The following is a 19147-nucleotide window of genomic DNA, read 5'->3' as shown; positions in this document are numbered from 1 at the left end:
GGAGGAGGCCGGCCAATAGCGAAGGAGGGGGCGGGTCTGGAGGACCGTGCGGCAGAGCCGGTCCTCCAACCAACCGGAGTCAACTAAGGGGCGGGACTGGACCGCGGAGCGAAGCATGCGCATCGCCGGCGCTGGAGCTGGAAGGACCGAGGGTGGGATTTAAAGGGACAAAGGGCGGAACCTTGAGACAGGAACATGCTCCCCATCCCCAAGACCCCAGTTAGAAACTGCAACTCTTGCAACTGGAAATTGCTTTAACCAACGGGTTGGAAGGGCAGCAAAAACGAAGTGTTGGAAAAATTCAGCAGGTCTGGCAGCCTCTGTTGAGAAAAAGCACATTAATCGTTCCCAGTGTGATGACCCTTCAGAACTGACTGCAGGTGGAAAAAGGTTCTTGTGTCGCCATAGAGGGCTGCTCTGTCATTAGAAAGAAGCAAATGGTGATAGTTTAACCTGACTGCCACCAGACCTCAGGCAAGGGAAGAAGTTGAGGAGAGTCTTTCATGGTAATCTCAAATCAGTGATGGGAATTGAACCTGCACTGCTGGCATCATACTGGTTGGTAAACCAGCAATCCAGCCAACTGAGCTAAACCGATTCCTGGGAAAGTCATAGAGATGTACAGGATGAAAACAGACCCCTCGGTCCAACTTGTCCATGCTGACCAGATAACCCAACCCAGTCTAGTCCCATCTGCCAGCACCCAGCCCATATACCTCCAAACCCTTCCTATTCATATACTCATCCAGATGCCTTTTAAAAGGTTGGCGTATACACTAAAGACGGAGTGACGGAGGAGTAAGTGATAGATGATGTGGCCCAGAGAGGGAGAAGATCCAACAGAGGGCGAGTGATGGTCAGCCTGGCAGAATGAATACTTAATGATGGGTACTGTCAGTAGGTGACAGTGGGTTGTTTGTGGTAGGTAACAACTCGTGATGACTCGGCTTGGGGTGTGGGGTTTGGAATAAGGACACGAGAGAAGGGGCTCAAGCCTGAACATCGTTCAACTCAATATTGAGTCCAGAGGCTGCAGGGTTTACAAGTGGAAGATGAGGTGCCCTTCTTCCAGTTTTAGCTGAGCTTCATTGCAGCATACCCAATAGAGGCTACCAGAAGTTCAGGGTCAAAGGCAGACAGAACATTGGTGTTCTGCAAAGCAGTCACCCAGTCTGCACTTGCCTCCAGAACGTACCGGTCACTACATATCAGCAGTAAATATAATAGGCTGGATTGACTGAAGTGCAGGTAAATTGCTGCTTCATCTGGAAACTGTGTCTGGACTCCCTTTGACAGGGAGGAGGGAGGAAGTAAACACAAGAAGTGGAACTGCTCAGGAAGGTATGCCACGTTGTACCTCCCCCTTGACCACAACCCCACCATGACCCATCAGGCCACCAGTGCCGACAGAGTCTGTGACTTCAGCACCTCTAATGATCTCCCCTCCACCGCCTCCAATCTCATAGCCCCCAGCCCTGCACTGCCTGGTTCTCCCTGCTCCCCAAGATCCAACGAGCCCAACTAACTTGGCCAACCCATCATATCCATTTGCCCCTGCCCCACTGAACTCACTTCTTCCTACCTTGACTTCATTTTCTCCCCCTCGGTCCAGGCACTTCCCACACCCTCATCTCTTCCCTGCCCCAAACCCAGCACTCCAGCTTCACTATGGACGTGCAGTCCTTATACACGTCCAGTCCCCACAAGGATTGCCTGTAGGCCCTCAGTTTCTTCCTCTCCAACAGACCCATCCCACTCCTCTCCATCAATACCCACCTTCGCTTCGCTGAATTAGTCCTTACCCTCAAAAACTTTTTGTTCAACTCTTCCCATTTCCTCCAAATCCAGGGAGTGGCCATGAGCACTTGCATGGGTCCTACCTAATGCCTACTCCTTTGTCAGCTACATCGAACAGTCCCTCTTCAGTATGGTTCCCCAGGTCTTCTGCCATTTCATCGATGACTGCATCAGTGCTGCATCCTGCATCCACCCTGAATGGAGCAGTTCATTCAGTTCGCCAACAACTTCCAACCTGCCCTCAAATTCACCTGGTCTATGTTGGACACCTCCCTCCCCTTGTTTTGACCTCTCCTTTTCCATCTCTGGTGACAGTTTGCGGACTGACATTTACAATAAAGCCACAGACTCCCCATAACTATCTGAACTACACCTCCTCCCACTCCATATCCTGCAAACACGCCATCTCGTTTTTCCCAAATCCTCCAAATCAATCACATCTGCTCTGATGAGGAAACATTCCACTCCCAAAGTCCGAGATGTCCACCTATTTTAAACAACGTGCATTTCCCCCTCTGCTATCCAGGCAGCCCTCCACCACACCCCTTCCATTCCCTGCTCCACTGCTCTAAACCTGCCCCCTCCAAACATGATAAAGACAGGGTCCCCCTTGTCCTCACTTTCCATCCCACTAGTCTCTACATTCAATGTATTATCCTTAAACACTTTTGCCTACTCCAATTTGACCCCACCACCCAGAACATCTTCCTCTCCCTATCCCTCTCTGCCTTCAGCAAGGACCACATCCTTCATCACTCCTTGGTTCGCAGCCACTCTCCCCATAGATGCAGCATGGTGGCTCAGTGGTTAGCACTGCAGCTTCACAGCGCCAGGGACCCAGGTTCGATTCCACCCTTGGGTGACTGTGTGGAGTTTATACATTCTCCCTGTGTCTGCGTGGGTTTCCTCCCACAGTCCAAAGATGTGCAGGTTAGGTGGATTGGCCATACTAAATTACACATAGTGCTAGGTGCATTAGCCAGAGGGAAGTTGGTTACTCTTCGGAGGGTCGGTGTGGACTTGTTGGGCCTAATCTAATCTATGAGGAGAAATTGAGGTCTGCAGATGCTGGAGATCAGAGCTGGAAATGTGTTGCTGGAAAAGCGCAGCAGGTCAGGCAGCATCCAGGGAACAGGAGAAGACGTTTCGGGCATAAGCCCTTCTTCAGGAATCCTGAAGGGCTTATGCCCGAAACGTCTTCTCCTGTTCCTTGGATGCTGCCTGACCTGCTGCGCTTTTCCAGCAACACATTTCCAGCCCTAATCTAATCTAATAAACCTGCCAGCACACCTCCTGTCTCACCTCCATCCAGGGCTTCAAACAGTCATTCTGGGTTAAACAGAGGTTCACCTGTCTCTCCTCCAACCTAACTTACTGCGTCCGGTGCTCCCGATATGGTCTTCTCTACATCGGAGAGACCAAACGTAAACTTAGGGATCATTTCGCTCAGCATCTCAGCTGGGTCCGTAAGGGCCAGCCTGATGTCCTGGTCACCGCCCATTTCAATTCCCTTTCTCAATCCCTCATCCTCGTCCTATCCCATTACCACAGTGAATCAGACGGCAAATTGGAGGAACACCACCTTATCTTCCACTTGGGTAGCCAACAGCTCAAAGGACTCAACATTGAGTTCTCTAATTTCAATTAACCTTTCCAACCATCCTCTGACACCCCTTCCAGTCCTAGCTCCTCCCTTCCATTCCACCTGACCCTTCCTTCCAGCTTCCATCCTATCATCTCTCCTGTCGACCAACCAGGTCATACCCTCCACCTGTATTCACCTATCACTACCTCACCATTCTGCCCCCTCCCCTCATCAGCTGCTCCTTCTCCCCCACCTCCATTTCTGAAGAAGGATTATACCTATACTATTGACTTCTCCACCTCCTGATGCCACCTGGCTTGTTGTGTTCTTCCAGCCTCCTGCTTGTCTACATGGAGCTACAGGAAGGCATTGAAAGAGGGGCTGGAGGTATCCCAGAATAAATGGTCCCCGCGGAAGGCTGACAAAGGGTCACTGGTGTGGCAACCTGCTAGAAGTGGCAGGAGGTAGACAAGCCGGAGGATGGAAGAACACAGCAAGCCAGGCAGCATCAGGACATGCAGAAGTCAACATTTCGGGTGTAGCCCTTCTTCAGGACTGGGGGTGGGTGTAAGGGGAGCTGCAGATAAAGGGGGTAGGGTGGTGAGGTAGGGATTGTTGAACACAGGCAGAGGGTACGTCCTGGTTTTTGATGGGAGGAATGAATCCAGTTGGTAGCTGGAAGGAAGGGTCGATCAGAGGAATAGAAGAGGGATGAGGGGCTGGGAAGGGAGTTAAGAGATGGCAGGGAAGGTCATTTGAAATTGAGAACTCAATGTCGTGAATCCTCCAGGCTGTAGGCTGCCTAGGCAGAAGACGAGGCATTATTCCTCCAGATCATACCCTATGTTTACCTACCTCACCACCCCCTCCCCCACTTCCCTTTATACGTAGCTCCCCTTACACCAACCCCCAGTCCTGAAGAAGGGTTACATCCGAAATGACTTCTGAACCTCCTGATGCTGCCTGGCTTGCTGTGTTCTTCCCGCCTCCAGCTTGGTCCACCTTGGATTCCAGCATCTGTAGTTTTTTTTTGTCTCTGACTGAAATGGCAGCTACTGATCCTTTGGATGTGGATGCTGGTGGGATGGGTTGTTTCTCTCTCTCTAGGCTCCATCTCCACCTATCATTTACTCCTTCTCTCCCCATCCACCCCTTCTTTAGCATATTATCAACAATTTCCCAAATACAATCAGTTCTAAAGAAGGGTCATTGGGCCCAAAACACTTCCTGATTTATTCGAATCACAAGAACAGAGGTACAATTAAGTCTTGCCTTGTGTGCCTGACAGATGGATCATACAATACATCAGGGAAACACAGAAGAGAGTGCAGGAAACAATGTTACAACTGCTGAGATGGTGCAGAGAAAGATCAACATTAACATTAAAGCAGTCCATTCAAAAATCTGCTAACAGCAGGGAAGAGGCTGTTCCCTGCTATCTCTCCACAGGCGCTGCTAAGTTTTTCCAGCAAATTCTGTCTTTGGTTTCTGATTTCCAACATCTTTGTTTCCTTTGGCCAGAAGGAGATAACTTATTCATCCCAAGAAAACTATTTGGTTCTTTTGAACTTCCATCCTGACTGACAAAGAGAAGTTTGGAAATTCCTTTGACGGGGGTTGGAATAATCGTAAGAAATAGGAGCAGGCAAAAGGCCATTCATCCCCTCAAGTCTCTCCGACTATATTAAAAGATCATGGCTATCTGCCCCAGGCTTGCATTGTCTTCTGTGCGAGCGTCTCAAAGCCCTCAGGACCCAAACATTTCAAAAATCTCTACACATCCTCTTTAACTACTTTGTGCCCTAGCCTCCACAATTCTATGGGTAAAAAAACTCCAGATCTTCCCTACCCTCAGAAGAGTATTTTCTTCCCTTCTCTATTTTAAATGAGACCCATTATTCTTTAAACAGTGAATCCCATTTCAGTATGTCCACACAAGTGGCAACATCTCATCATCTTTCTTTTCAAAAACCACCACCCCTTAGAATTTTATATGTTTGAAAAAGGTCACCCCCATTGTTGTAAACACTAATTAATAAATGCCTAAAACAGAAAACGTTACAGAAACGCCAAAGATTTGGCAGCATCTGTAGAGAATAAAACAGTTCACGTTTTAATTCCAATACGACATCTTCAAAACTGAGAGCTAAGCAGCTCAGCCATTCTTGACATGTCAGTCCCTTCATCCCAGTAATCAGCCGAGTTCATCTCTTTTGCACCATTTCCATATAATTTCTTAAAAATTGGGATGGCACGGTGGCTCAGTTGTTAGCACTGCTGCCTCACAGCGCCGGTTCGATTCCTGCCTCAGGCGACTGTGTGGAGTTTGCACATTCTCCCAGTCTGCATGGGTTTCCTCCAGGTGCTCCTGTTTCCTCCCACAGTCCAAAGATGTACAGGTTAGGGTGGATTAGCCATGCTAAGTTGCCCGTAGTGTTAAGTACATTAGTTAGGGGTAAATATAGGGTAGGGGAATGGGTGTGGGTGGGTTACTCTTCGGAGGGTCGGTATGGACATATTGGGCCGAAGGGCCTGTTTCCTCATTGTAGGGAATCTAATCTAATCTAATCAATTCTACAATTGCACTCACCAACACTTGGTGCAGTTAAAACAAAACTTCCCTATTTGCAAACTCATAACAGCCCGGCAATAAAGACCCAATTATATTTGCCTTAATTACTTGCTTCATGTGTGTTTCATGCACAAGACCTCTCTGAGCTGCTCTTCTTTGGACTCTCTATTTAAATGACTGCTTGCCTTTTGACTCTTCCTCTTGAAGTTCATGACCACGCTCTTTCCTACAGTAAAATTACATCTGCAAACAAAGGTTGAGTGAGTTTTTGCCCACTCACTTAACCTATTATATAGTTGTAGATTCCTCATCACAGTGGGAGAATTAACACACAAGCTAAAACCAAGACATTTGGCTCTTCTGAATTTTTAATCCTAGACTGACAGTAATGGATTTTTGCAAACACCATTGATAGGAGCTTAGAAAGGGATGATTTATGAGCAAAAATATCCAACCGGGTTTCTGTCCCAGATTGAGAAGAAGTTTTTTTTTTGAGGCTGAAACCTCAATCCAAGCTACCAACGGTGCTCAACATCCTGATCGACTGACCCTTCACTGTCACGAGGTGAAATCCTGGAACTCCCTACAGATCGCTGTCGCTAAAGACGACAGCTTACCACCACCACCTTCTCCACGACATTTAGTGATAGGCACTCAATGCCAGGCTTGCTGGAGATACACATATCCTGGGAAAGATTAAAGAAAACAAATCTGCACTCAACAGAACAGTTGGTTAAGAAGGCATTTATTTGTTGAGGTAGTGAAAATGAGCAGAGAGGTTATTATGGAACTGTAAACAATGTTGCTCAGGCCACAGCTGGAATATTGTGTGCAGTTCTAGACACAGTAGATGGTTGTGACTGCACTAGAGAGGGTGTAGAGGAGATTCACTGACATGTTCCTCAGATGGAGCAGTTTAACAATGTAGAAAGGCGGGGTAAGTGTTTTCCTTGAGCAGAGAAGGTCGAGGGGGGAACCTGATTGAGGTTACAAACTTGAGGCAGATATAGGGATGATAGGAACAAATCTTCCCCTATTAGTTAACAGGAACAATAAAAAGGATGCATAGACGCATGAGAGGATATTTGAGAAGGAATCTTTTCAGCCGTAAGTTGGTACGGATCTGGAATTCATTGCGTAGACGCAAGAATTATCACAACGTTGAAGAAATATTTTGATGAATGGCTATGGACCAAGTGCAGGGAAATAGGATTAGAGTAGATAGGTACTTGCTGACTGACTCAGACAAGATGGGCCAAAGGATCTCTTTCTGTTCTGTATTAAATTGGTGACCCTCTCTAATGCTTCACATCCTTCCAGAAGTGGACATGACATTCCAGCTGAGATCAAACAGGTGTGCCATACAAACTGAAACAAAACCTGAACTCTGGGACAGCCCCAGACAGATGGAAACGGAAAACCAAACATGGAGAAATAGACAGCAGATCACTCATTATCGAAACGTGAGAAATTAGTGGTCACCATTTCAGGTGGGACTTCTTCAGAATGAACAACCCCCACCACAGCACCAAGGACGGCCCACCTTCACTGAACATTCTTTCAACCACTCACCCACCCATTCCTCATCCATCCAATGTCTCCTGTCCTGAACTGACATACAGTATGGGCTGATTTTGTGGGTGGGGGAACATGTGCGCTTCGATATAATGCAAATATGTTAGCTTAGGTTACTTAACATATATCAAGTAATCAGACAATTATTAGCTTACACTACTTTAGACATACTTAAACAAAATGATTACCTTCAACTGCTTTAGATATATTCAAACATGAGTCTCATGCTCTTTTGCTTGTCCAGAACCCTGGCAAGAGCTGGCACTCGGAGCTCAATCTCAATTTCCAGGGCACTTTGCGTGAACCCAGTCTGTTCGTGAAGACCAACAAACTGGGACAAGTCCCCAGTGTTCATAATACACTGGACTTGCTGTTATGTGCTGAACTACCTCTTCTGTGTACTTTTCCAAAGCTTTCCTCAATGCCTGGAGGTCACAAGTAAGTCAAAAACAAGTTCTGTTATCCTTGCAAAACAGCCTGTTCTCACGCCAAGGCCACTTTCTTGTAAAAACAAAAGTCTGTGTTCATGTATTCCTCCACTCTCCATCAATTGCTTATTATCACGTCCACAATTGGTCTGGCTTCGAGGTATCATTTTTGAATTTGTACACCAGAATATCCTTTAATATCTTCAAACCAGGTAATCAGAACAATGTGTTGTCCAACGGTTGCAAGCTAATTATACACGTGACAAAGTTGACAAGCCATTAATCAGGTGATTAAAAAAAAGCAAACAATTAGCAAAATTACAATAACTGGGTGCCGTAAGAGCTCGCTAGCTTTTGCTAACCATCCCTTAAATACACAACAAGAGTTCCTAAATTGTCTTCTAAACCAATTAATGGATCATAGCTGATCATGGCAGGTTTTCACAGCAATACATTATACTGCTGCCAAATGAGAGCAAATCTGTTTATAATGTGCAAGGAAAGCCCTCAGTGTTTCAAATGTCACATGTAGAAGTATCCTCCATTGGTTAATGGTACAGTCCAAGGTCATCATTTCCCATTCTTTAATTCTGTAGGTTTTATTTCCAACAAAAAAAATCATAAAGAACATAACTTTTGTCACTATAGAAGTTGCTGGGTGGTTCTCTCTCTCTCATCATTAAGATATACTGTATGAGTACTAGTTACACACCTGTGGACAGGACCAGTTGTGTGAATGGCTGTATCACTGACAGTAATTTCCTTCATGTGCAGGTAGCCCTGCTAGACTACAATCTACATGGTTCGAAGGCAGGGGTGTGGAAGAGGCACACTGGGCCTTCAGGCTATTCACAACCACCCACCTGTGTGGGTTTGATTGTTATCATCCAGCCATTTCCCATAAATACAGGTTCCCACAACATACCTCCCAACAGATGGGGCGATAAACTTGCACCATATTTATCACTGTGTACTATTTAAAATCAAAAAGGAGCATTGCGTACTGTGGCGTTTCAATTAGTTTTACATAAATCAGGTTTAACCGTTAAAAGTTAGCACATGAGAGACTTAATAATCGTTTGCGAGACCACAGATACCTGGATAGCAATGAGGTGTTACTCCATTCAATTTTGTCAAAGTCGCTAAAAAGTTACCGTCTGTTCAAATAGCTTCAGCGTTAAGGTCTGTGAGTGCGATGCCCCAGACAAGGCTATCAGCAAGCTTCCAAACCATTGTTGGCCAGACACCAATTTGCTAAATCTTTACGTGCTGATGGTTTTGTTCCATACAGCAGCTAATAGTGAGTTGCCCAATTTGAGCAATCTTGTTTTGTAAAGTTGCAACAACCATAGAATTTAATGCACCCATCTCTGTCTCTGCTCCATTTTGAATGGGAGAGAGTACAACTCTTCTGCCACACCTCTGCATTGTTAATGGGGGTGTGTAAAGGGCAGCAATGGAAGGGTGATTTTTATTTTCATTAGTTATTTCCGTCACAGCCAAAACAATATTTTGTTTGAACACTGGGGTACATGTATCATACTACCACTGAAGATGGGGTATCTGTATGTCACTGGATGGGCCCTTCCATTCACCCCATCATGACCCCACACCCCAGAATCCATGTCCCTTTATATCTGTAACATCTGGGACACAGTGGCAAATCACTACTTCAAAGCACTATATTATGCCAATTTTCATGTCAGCTACTGCTAGGCAGGGCCTAGTTTAGGCACTGCTTTCTTATAGATTATTTCAGGTCAATGGTGAGGTGCCATCTAGTTCTGTCGGGGTGCAATGCTATTCCATGTCATCCAGTAACAGTAGCATTCTTAATTCCTGTTTCCTGGCGTTCTCCGTGAATATGGGTCGTTACATGTGTAATGAAAGTTCAACAAAGTACACATTTCACCTGGTAAACCATTACAATTATTTTGCATGCAGTTGTTATTATGACGACTTCATCCTCTAGACTGTATCCTGTGGTGAGATTGTGCAGGTGATGGCAGATCTCATGCCATACAAGGCAGGAGGAAACAGGCACCGCAGCAGTCAGCACATCAGTTTGCTGCAACAGAAGGGATTTTTGTTGTTAGTTTAACATCCGATTCACCATACCATATTCATGCTTACCCCCATTACAGACAAACAACTCTGTTGCCCACTCACGGTCATTTCCTAACTGCAGAAAGCCAACCAAAGCTACAAGGGTACTTAAACCCATAACCTCGCAATAAGTGCAAACATAACAGTCACAATCTGCAGGGAAAAACTAGGGGTCAGTGCAGTAAAAGCCACATCCCTCTAGCCTGTCCGAGGAGTCAATGGCTGGAACTTGAGCAGCACATTCCAAGAAAGGATTGTACCCAGAGAGGAGACACCCCCCCCCGAATGTCCAATTAGTAAAAACCAAGGGGAGATTGTCCTGAATCAAAACAACAGGAAACTGTGACTGGAGCAGTAAAAGTCGAACTGGAGGACTATTTTTGGCACCAGGCCATAGAATGAGTGTCCAATTGGTAGGATACTATGAGAAGGTTGTCCAGATGGGCAGCACGGTGGCACAGTGGTTAGCACTGCTGCCTCACAGCGGCAGAGACCTGGGTTCAATTCCCACCTCAGGCAACTGTCTGTGTGGAGTTTGCACATTCTCCCCGTGTCAGCGTGGGTTTCCTCCGGATGCTCCGGTTTCCTCCCACAGTCCAAAAATGTGCAGGTTAGGTGAATTGGCCGTGCTAAATTGCCCGTAGTGTTAGGCGAAGAGGTAAATGTAGGGGAATGGGTCTGGGTGGGTTGCTCTTCGGAGGGTTGGTGTGGACTTGTTGGGCCGAAGGGCCTGCTTCCCCACTGTAAGGAATCTAATAAGGAACCAGCCTGAAATAAGTGCACAGAGCCTAGTATTCCATCAGCAATCCACCGTTTATTTAATTGCATATGGTACTGGCAGTGGCTAGCTAGCTCGGAGTCAATCCTCCGAGCTGAGGAGATTCCAGTTGCCTCGTTATATTAGTCAACGATGTCGACCTCATTCCAATCACGACATAACCCAACTTGGTGACTCTGAAAGAGTTCAGCTCTTTCCTCACCAAACCATTGCAAATCTACTCAGAGGGGTTTAGTACATCGGGACTGATGGCACATCACTCAAACACACCAAACACAGACACGCAGCTCACCACCTCTCTCTCTCTCTCTTTCTACCTTTAACCTGACAGCTAACCTCCATGACCGACTTGTCTTGTATCACAGGCTGAAATACCAGCTTGGGGAGAAATAGGGAATTTGGGCTAATATTCCAGGTTTTTAGCGCATGACTAAGCAATTGCCTCAGTGCCATTCCCAGAATTTTGTCTGGTGCTGTTTTGTCAGGAATAAATAGTTATTCCGAGAACAGTTACAGCCTCTGAAGGGTTCATTCACGATCAGCTACCTAATCAGGACTGCTTCACTACACATCACCAAATCCAGGATTGCCTGCTCCTTCACGGGCCCTACCACTAGCTACTCCAAAGATATTCCCATCGACATTCCACAAATTCATTGTCTTGTGATCCAGTACCAACCTGATTTTCCCAGTCTACCTGCATATCTGTCCCCCAAGATTATTGTAATAGCGTCGTTCTTACATGCCTTTTGAATCTACTGATTTATTATCTGCCCCACATCCTGACTACCGCTGGGAGGCCTGTATATAATTCTCATCGGGGTCCTTTTTCCTTTGCAGTTCCTCAATTCTGCCCACACAGATTCCAAGCCTTCCAAGTCTACATCACTTAGTCAGTGTCACAGAGATGTACAGCATGGAAACAGATCCTTCAGTCCAACGCGTCCATGCTGACCAAATATCCTAAATTAATCTAGTCCCATTTGCCAGCATTTGGCTCGTATCCCTCTAAATCCTTCCATTCATATATCGATCCAGATGCCTTTTAAATGTTGTAATTGTACCAGCCTTCACCACTTCCTCTGGCAGCTTATTCCATACACGCACCACCCTCTGCATGAAAAGACTGCCCTTTAGGTCCCTTTTATATCTTTCCCCTCTCACCCGAAGCCTATGCTCTCTAGTTCTGGACTTCCCCACCCCAGGGAAAAGGCCTTGGATATTTATCTTGTCATCGGATAAATATAAAATCATGATTTAATAAACCTCCATAAGGTCACCCCTCAGCCTCCGACAATCCAGGGAAAACAGCCCCAGCCTGTTCAGTCTCTCCAGCCTCTCCCTATAGCTCAAATCCTCCAACCCTGGCAACATCCATGTATATCTTTTCTGAACCCTTTCAAGTTTAAGAACATCCTTCCGAAAGACAGGAGACCAGAATTGCACACAATATTCCAAAAGTAGCCTAACCAATGTCCTGTACATTTTTCAAGATGTCACCATCTATTTCCCCACATTCTACATCTCCACAGTGAACACTGATGCGGAATATACTCATTTAGTACCTCCCCCATCTTCTGGGGTTCCACACACAGTCTGGCTGGCTAATCTTTGAGGAGCCCCATTCTCTGCCTATTTTTCCTTTGGCCCTTAACGTATTTATGAAATGCCTTTGGATTCTCCTTAACCCTATTTGCCAAAGCTATCTCACGTCCCCTTTTGCCCTCCTGATTTCCCTCTTAAGTATACTCCTACTGTCGTTATACTCTAAGGATTCGCTCGATCTTTGCTGTCTATACCTGACACATGCTTCCTTCTTTTTCTTGACCAAACCCTCAATTTCTCTAGTCACCCAGCATTCCCTACACCTACCAGACTCACCTTTCCCCCTAACAGGAACATACTGTCTCTGGACTCTCATTTTCGAAGGCGTCTCATTTTCCAGCCATCTCTTTACCTGCGAACAACCAACCCTAATCAGCTTTTGAAAGTTCTTGCCTAATACCGTCAAAATTGGCCTTCCTCCAATTTAGAACTTCAACTTTTAGATCCAGTCTATCCTTTTCCATCACTATTTTAAAACTGAGAGTGTTATGGTCACTTGGCCCAAAGTGCTCCTGTACTGCCACCTGCCCTGCCTTATTTCCCAAGAGTCGGTCAAGATTCGCATTTTCTCTAGTAGGTACATCCACATCCTGAATCAGAAAATGTTCTTGTACACACCTAACAAATTCCTCTTCTTCTAAACCCTTAACACTATGACAGTCCCTGTCTATGTTTAGAAAGTTAAAATCCCCTACCATAACCACCCTATTATTCTTACAGAAAACTGAGATCTCTACACAAAATTGTTTCTCAATTTCCCATTGACTACTGGGGAGGGGTTCCACAGTACAATCCCAATAAGGTGATGATCCCTTTCTTATTTCTCAGTTCCACCCAAATAACTTCCCTGGACGTATTCCTAGGAAAATCCTCCCTAAGTACAAATTGTAATGCTATCCCTTATCAAAAATACCATTTCCCCTTCCTCATTCTTCCTGTAGCATTTGTATCCTGGAACTTTGAGCAGCCAGTCCTGTCCATAACTGAACCACATCTCTGTAATTGCTATGATATCCCAATGCCATGTTCATCATGCCCCGAATTCATCTGCCTTCCCTGCTAGGCCTCTTGCATTGAAAGAAATGCAGTTTGCTTTACTACCACATCATTTTCTGCTTTGTTCCTGGCTGCCCTGACCATTTGAGTTGCTCGTCTTCCCAACTGTACCAGTCTCAGACTGATCTCTTTCCTCACTATCTCCCGGATCCCAACCACCCCCACCGCCCTCCCCACCTTACTAGGTTAAATCTCCTGAGCAGCTTTAGTTCGGATCCATTTTGTTTCTCACTGCCTGCTCTCTCTGCTCATTTGCATGTCATAGAGATGTACAGCATGGAAACAGACCCTTCAGTCCAACCCGTCCATGCCGACCAGATATCCCAACCCAATCTAGTCTCACCTGCCAGCACCCGGCCCATATCCCTCCAAACCCTTCCTATTCATATACCCATCCAAATGCCTCTTAAATGTTGCAATTATACCAGCCTCCACCACTTCCTCTGGCAGCTCATTCCATACACATACCACCCTCTGCATGAAAACATTGCCCCTTAGGTCTCTTTTATATCTTTCCCCTCAACCTAAGCCCTCCAGTTCTGGACTCCCCGATCCCAGGGAAAAGACTTTGTCTATGTCCTTTCCATCAAACATATCCTTAGATATTTTGTTTCTAGCCTTATCCTGTTCAGCAACATCCCTGTGATACTCCCAAAATCATAGCTGTCAATGTCAATCTGCGCTACAACCTCATTTACCTTGTTTCATATGCTGCATGCATCGGAGTACAACATCCTCAAGTCCTGCATTAACTGCCTCCCTTCTCATAGTTGCCCCCTCATCCACTAGGGCCTGAAGTTCAGTTCTTGATCCTTTCCATACTCTCTATCCTAATATCTGGAAACTTCTATAACCTCACCTTTAACGTTTTCCTTAACTTTCCATGCAATTGAACCCACGCCTCCCTGTTTGGTTAAAGCCTTATCCACAGCCCAAGTTATGCAATTTGTAAGGACTCTGATCCCAGCCTGATCCAGGTGCAGTCTGCCTCACTGGAACAGCTCTCTCCTTCCCCAGTACTGGTGCCAATTTCCCATTAATTTCAAACCATCTTCTCCAGACTGATCTTGGAGCCACGGGCTTCCCTCTTAAAGCTTGTTGACACTGTACCGATTGGCTCAGTTAGTAATCCAGAGATTGCTACCTTTTGGTTTGTTTTTTTAAGCTCCTAACGCCTCATATTCCCTCAGCAGAACCTCTTCCTTCTTTCTCCCTACACCATTGGTATTTTTGTGGACCTCGACAACTGGATCTTTCTGCTCCCACTCCACAAGTTCGTCTGAAGCCCAGATAAGATACCCTCAACCCAAGCACCAGGCGGAAACAAAGCTTTAGGACTCTTGATCCTGGACTGTGTCTATTCCCCTGACTATACAATCCCTGATGACAACTACATTTCTCTTTTCTTCCCTAGCTTGAATCATGCCTTGTACCGCCACGCTGTGATCAGTTTACACATCCCCCTTACAGCCCTTCCACGCATCTGCACAGGGAGCAAGAATCCCAAACCTGCTTGCCGGGGGGCTCCTTGGTACTATGCCTCTACCTGCCTCGCTCATGGTCAGATCCTCCGGTCTCCGACCACTGACTGAATTCGAAGTCATTAATCCAAGGGGAGCGTTGCCTCCTGAAACATAGCATCCAGGTCACTCTCTCTGATGTGTCGCAGCATTCGAAGCTCAGACTCCAGCTCATCAAATCTGAGCTACTCTTCCTCAAGCAACCAACATTCGCTCCAGACGGGGTCACTACGGACCACTAAAAGGAGCCACCAGTCCCCACATCATACAGAAACAATACATTAAGGGGTTTTTCATCTCCACATTATCTACTTAGTTTTTAATTTGATTTTAAAAAAAACGTCCTTTTGATGTTTTACTTTGGAACCCATTTCCCTCATTTAACTTCAACCTGAAAGTAACCAATGACAGGCAGACAAATTTGTAGCTTTCACCAGCCAATGAAGTCATTGCTTTTCTGTGACATCACTCTGTGCGTTATGCTGGGCCCAGACTCTGGCCTTCAATCGATCATTTTAAAAAGACCTTACAAACAACGAGCCAAGACACAAGCAAAAAGCATCTCCGGCCCTCTACACCACATTCCGACACTGCCCACAAATTTCCCCGAACTGTGTACTCACTCAGGCTCTCTCTCTCTCACTCCGGATGTGATCTCCCCTTCCTGACAGTGCGCAGTTTACCGTGAGTTCTCCGGTGGGAATGCAAGTGAGGTAACTGAGCGAAACTCTTCTTGCACTCCGGGCAGGAGAACGGTTTGTCTCCAGTGTGGGTTCGCTGGTGTACACGTAACTTGGATGACTGAGTGAATCCCTTCCCGCAGTCAGAGCAGGTGAATGGCTTTTCTCCAGTGTGAGTTCTCTGGTGGGAACGCAAGTTCCCTAATTGACTGAATCCCTTCCCGCATTCAGGGCAGGGGAACGGTTTCTCCCCAGTGTGAGTTCTGTGGTGGGATTCTAATTTCACTAACTGAGTGAATCCCTTCCCGCATTCAGGACAGGTGAACAGTTTTTCTCCAGTATCAGTTCTCTGGTGTGAATGTAAGTGGGATAACTGAGTGAATGTTTTCCCACAGTCAGAGCAGGTGTACGGTTTCTCTCCAGTGTGAGTTTGTTGGTGTGACTTTAAGTTCGTTAACTGACAATCTCTTCCTGCATTCAGAGCGGGCGAATGGTTTCTCTCCAGAGTGAATTCTCTGATCTTGATGTAAGTGTGTTAACTGAGCAAATCCCTATCCACACTCAGGACAAGTGAATAGTTCCTCTCCAGTGTGAGTTCTCTGGTGCCTAAGGAAAGTGGATGAATTAATGAATCTCTTCCCACACTCAGGACAGGGGAACAGTTTCTTTCCAGTGCGAGTTCTCTGGTGTTGCTGCAATTGGAATAAGTGACCAAATCCCTTCCTGTGATCAGAGTGGGTAAACAGTTTCTCTCAAGTGACAGTTATCTGATGTTGATGTAAGCTGGAAGACCGAGTGAATCCCTTTCCACGCACAGAGTAGGTGAATGGTTTCTCTCCAGCGTGCGTTCTCTAGTGTTGCTGCAATTGGGATAACTGACCAAATCCCTTCCTGCGGTCAGACCGGGTAAACAGTTTCTCTGGTGCTGAAGTAAACTGGAGGAGTTACTGGATCTCTTCCCGCAGTCCGAGCAGGTGAATATTTTTCCTCTACTGTGACTTCCCTGGTGTTGATGTAAGTTGGATGACCGAGTGAATCTCTTCCCACACGCAGGACAGGGGAACGGTCTTTCTCCAGTGAGATTTCTCTGGTGTGATTCTAAGTTGGATAACTGAGCGAATTTCTTCCCACACTCAGGGCAAGTGAATGGTTTCTCTCCAGTATGAGTTCTCTGATGTTTAAGTTGGAAAACTAAGCGAATCCCTTCCTGCAGTCAAAACAGGTATATGGTTTTTCTCCAGTGTGGGTTCTGTGGTGTGACTTTTAAGTTTGCTAACTGACTGAACCCCTTCCCGCATTCAGTACAGGTGTACGGTTTTTCGCCAGTGTGGGTTCGCTGGTGTTGATACAAGTGGGATAACTGAGCAAATCCCTTCCCGCAGCTCGAGCAGGTGAATGGTTTCTCTCCGATGTGAATTCTCTGGTGCTCAGATAACCTGGAAGACTGAGCAAACCCCTTCCCACATTCAGAGCAGGTGAATGGCATTTCTCCAGTGTGAGTCCCCAGGTGTTGGTTTAAGTTGGATAACCGAGTGAATCTTTTCCCGCATTCAGGACAGGGAAATGGTTTTCCTCCAGTGTGAGTTCTCTGATGCTGATCTAAGTTTGTTAACTGAGCGAACTTCTTTCTGCAGTCAGGACAGGTGAATGGCTTTTCACCGATGTGAGTTCTCTGATGACGATGCAAGTGTGTTAAGTGAGTGAATCACTTTCCACGTTCAGCGCAGGTGAAAGGCTTTTCACCAGTGTAAGTTCTCTGATGCCTAAGTAAACTGGATGACTTAGTGAATCTCTTTCCACAGTCAGAGCAGGTAAACGGTTTCTCTCCAGTGTGAGTTTTCTGGTGCTCTCATAACGTGGAAGACTGAACAAATCCCCTCCCGCATTCAGCGCAGGTGAATGGCTTTTCTCTGCTGTGAGTTCCCTGGTGTTGGTGCAAGTTGCATAACCGAATGAACCACTTATCACAATCAGGACAGGGGAATGGTTTCTCTCCAGTATGAATTTTCTGGTGTGAATGTAAGTTTGCTGACTGAGCGAATCTCTTCCCACATTCAGGGCAAGTGAATGGTTTTTCACCAGAGTAAATTCTCTGGTGTGAACCTAAGTGGGATAACTGAGTGAAACTCTTTTCACACTCAGGGCAAGCAAATGGTTTTTCTCACGTGTGAATTCGTTGGTGTACATGTAAGTTAGATGACTGACTGAATCCTTTCCCACAGTCAGAGCAAGTGAATGGCTTTTCCCCTGTGTGCATTCGCTGGTGTTGCTGTAACTTGGATAACTGAACAAATGCCTTCCCACACAGAACAGGGGAATGGTTTCGCCCCAGTGTGAACTTTCTCGTGCACGTGTAAATCAGAAGAATTAACGAACCTCTTAACACACGTGGTGCAGATGAACGACTTCGCCCCAGCATGACGTTTCTGGTGTACCTTGAAGCTGGATAAACGAGCAAATCCTTTGTCACACTTGGAGCAGGTAAACGGTTTCTCCCCAGTCTGTTTGCGTCGATGTATGTCCAGCCTCGATGGAAATCTGAATCCTTTCCCGCACTCCACGCATTTACACAGTTTCTCCATGGTGCCAGGATCTTTGCGACACTCCAGATTGAAGGATCAGCTCAATCCTTATCCAGACAGAGAAAACGTGTACAGCTCCTCCTCTAAATGGTGCAATATCGCTTCAATCTGTGCGACTGGTTAAGGTTCTTTGCGCAGTCACTTAATTCACTGGTACACTCACATTCAGGCGTGCGTGTCTCAGTGCTTTTCCAGTCACATTGATGTTTGAAATCTTTCCCCTCAAGACAAAACAGACAAAGATTCCCCCCGTCCACAGTCAGAGGGCAGTGATGTTCAGCACCTGATGAATGGAGTGACTCTGTCAGATCTTCACCTGATGTTTCTTTTGGGTTTCCCCGATGTGAGCCCTCCTCTTCTAGTCCCTGCGACCAAACTGTTCAATGTCAGTAAAGCAGAGGTATCGTTAAAACAGACAATTCCAGTTTCTGTGGAGGATTTTCCTCTCTTGCTCCCTCAAAATTGCAAACCCCCGTTCCCTCATTCCTGGGTAAAATAGAACATAGAACATAGAAGAATACAGCGCAGTACAGGCCCTTGGGCCCTCGATGTTGCGCCGATCCAAGCCCACCTAAACTACACTAACCCACTATCCTCCATATACCTATCCAATGCCCTCTTAAATGCCCATAAAGAGGGAGAGTCCACCACTGTTACTGGCAGGGCATTCCATGAACTAACGACTCGCTGAGTGAAGAACCTACCCCTAACATCAGTCCTATATCTACCCCCCCTTAATTTAAAGCTATGCCCCCTTGTAATACCCGACTCAATACGCGGGAAAAGGTTCATACTGTCGACCCTATCTAACCCCCTAATCATCTTGTACACCTCAATCAAGTCACCCCTAAACCTTCTTTTCT

At 46.2% G+C, this 19147-nt stretch overlaps 1 protein-coding gene and 2 pseudogenes across 2 annotated transcripts in view; all 3 read right to left on the bottom strand.

The window, feature by feature from the left end:
• LOC148143526 (uncharacterized) overlaps positions 1 to 19147 on the bottom strand; it is a 59383-nt gene that overhangs the window by 3955 nt on the left and 36281 nt on the right. The gene's annotated exons all lie outside the window — the stretch shown is intronic.
• On the bottom strand, positions 6679 to 18659 carry LOC122543474 (uncharacterized; annotated as a pseudogene). The gene is made up of 2 exons (XR_006310037.2): positions 15646 to 18659; positions 6679 to 10025 (listed from the first exon to the last, which is right to left on the bottom strand). The product of XR_006310037.2 is annotated as an uncharacterized LOC122543474 (transcript).
• Positions 15662 to 16619, bottom strand: LOC148143527 (uncharacterized; annotated as a pseudogene).

Source organism: Chiloscyllium plagiosum, unplaced genomic scaffold (genome assembly GCF_037043375.1).
Source record: "Chiloscyllium plagiosum isolate Xiang-an unplaced genomic scaffold, Cpla_swu_hap1 HiC_scaffold_27, whole genome shotgun sequence".
NCBI lineage: Eukaryota > Metazoa > Chordata > Chondrichthyes > Orectolobiformes > Hemiscylliidae > Chiloscyllium > Chiloscyllium plagiosum.
This window is presented reverse-complemented; position numbering and strand designations above follow the sequence as displayed.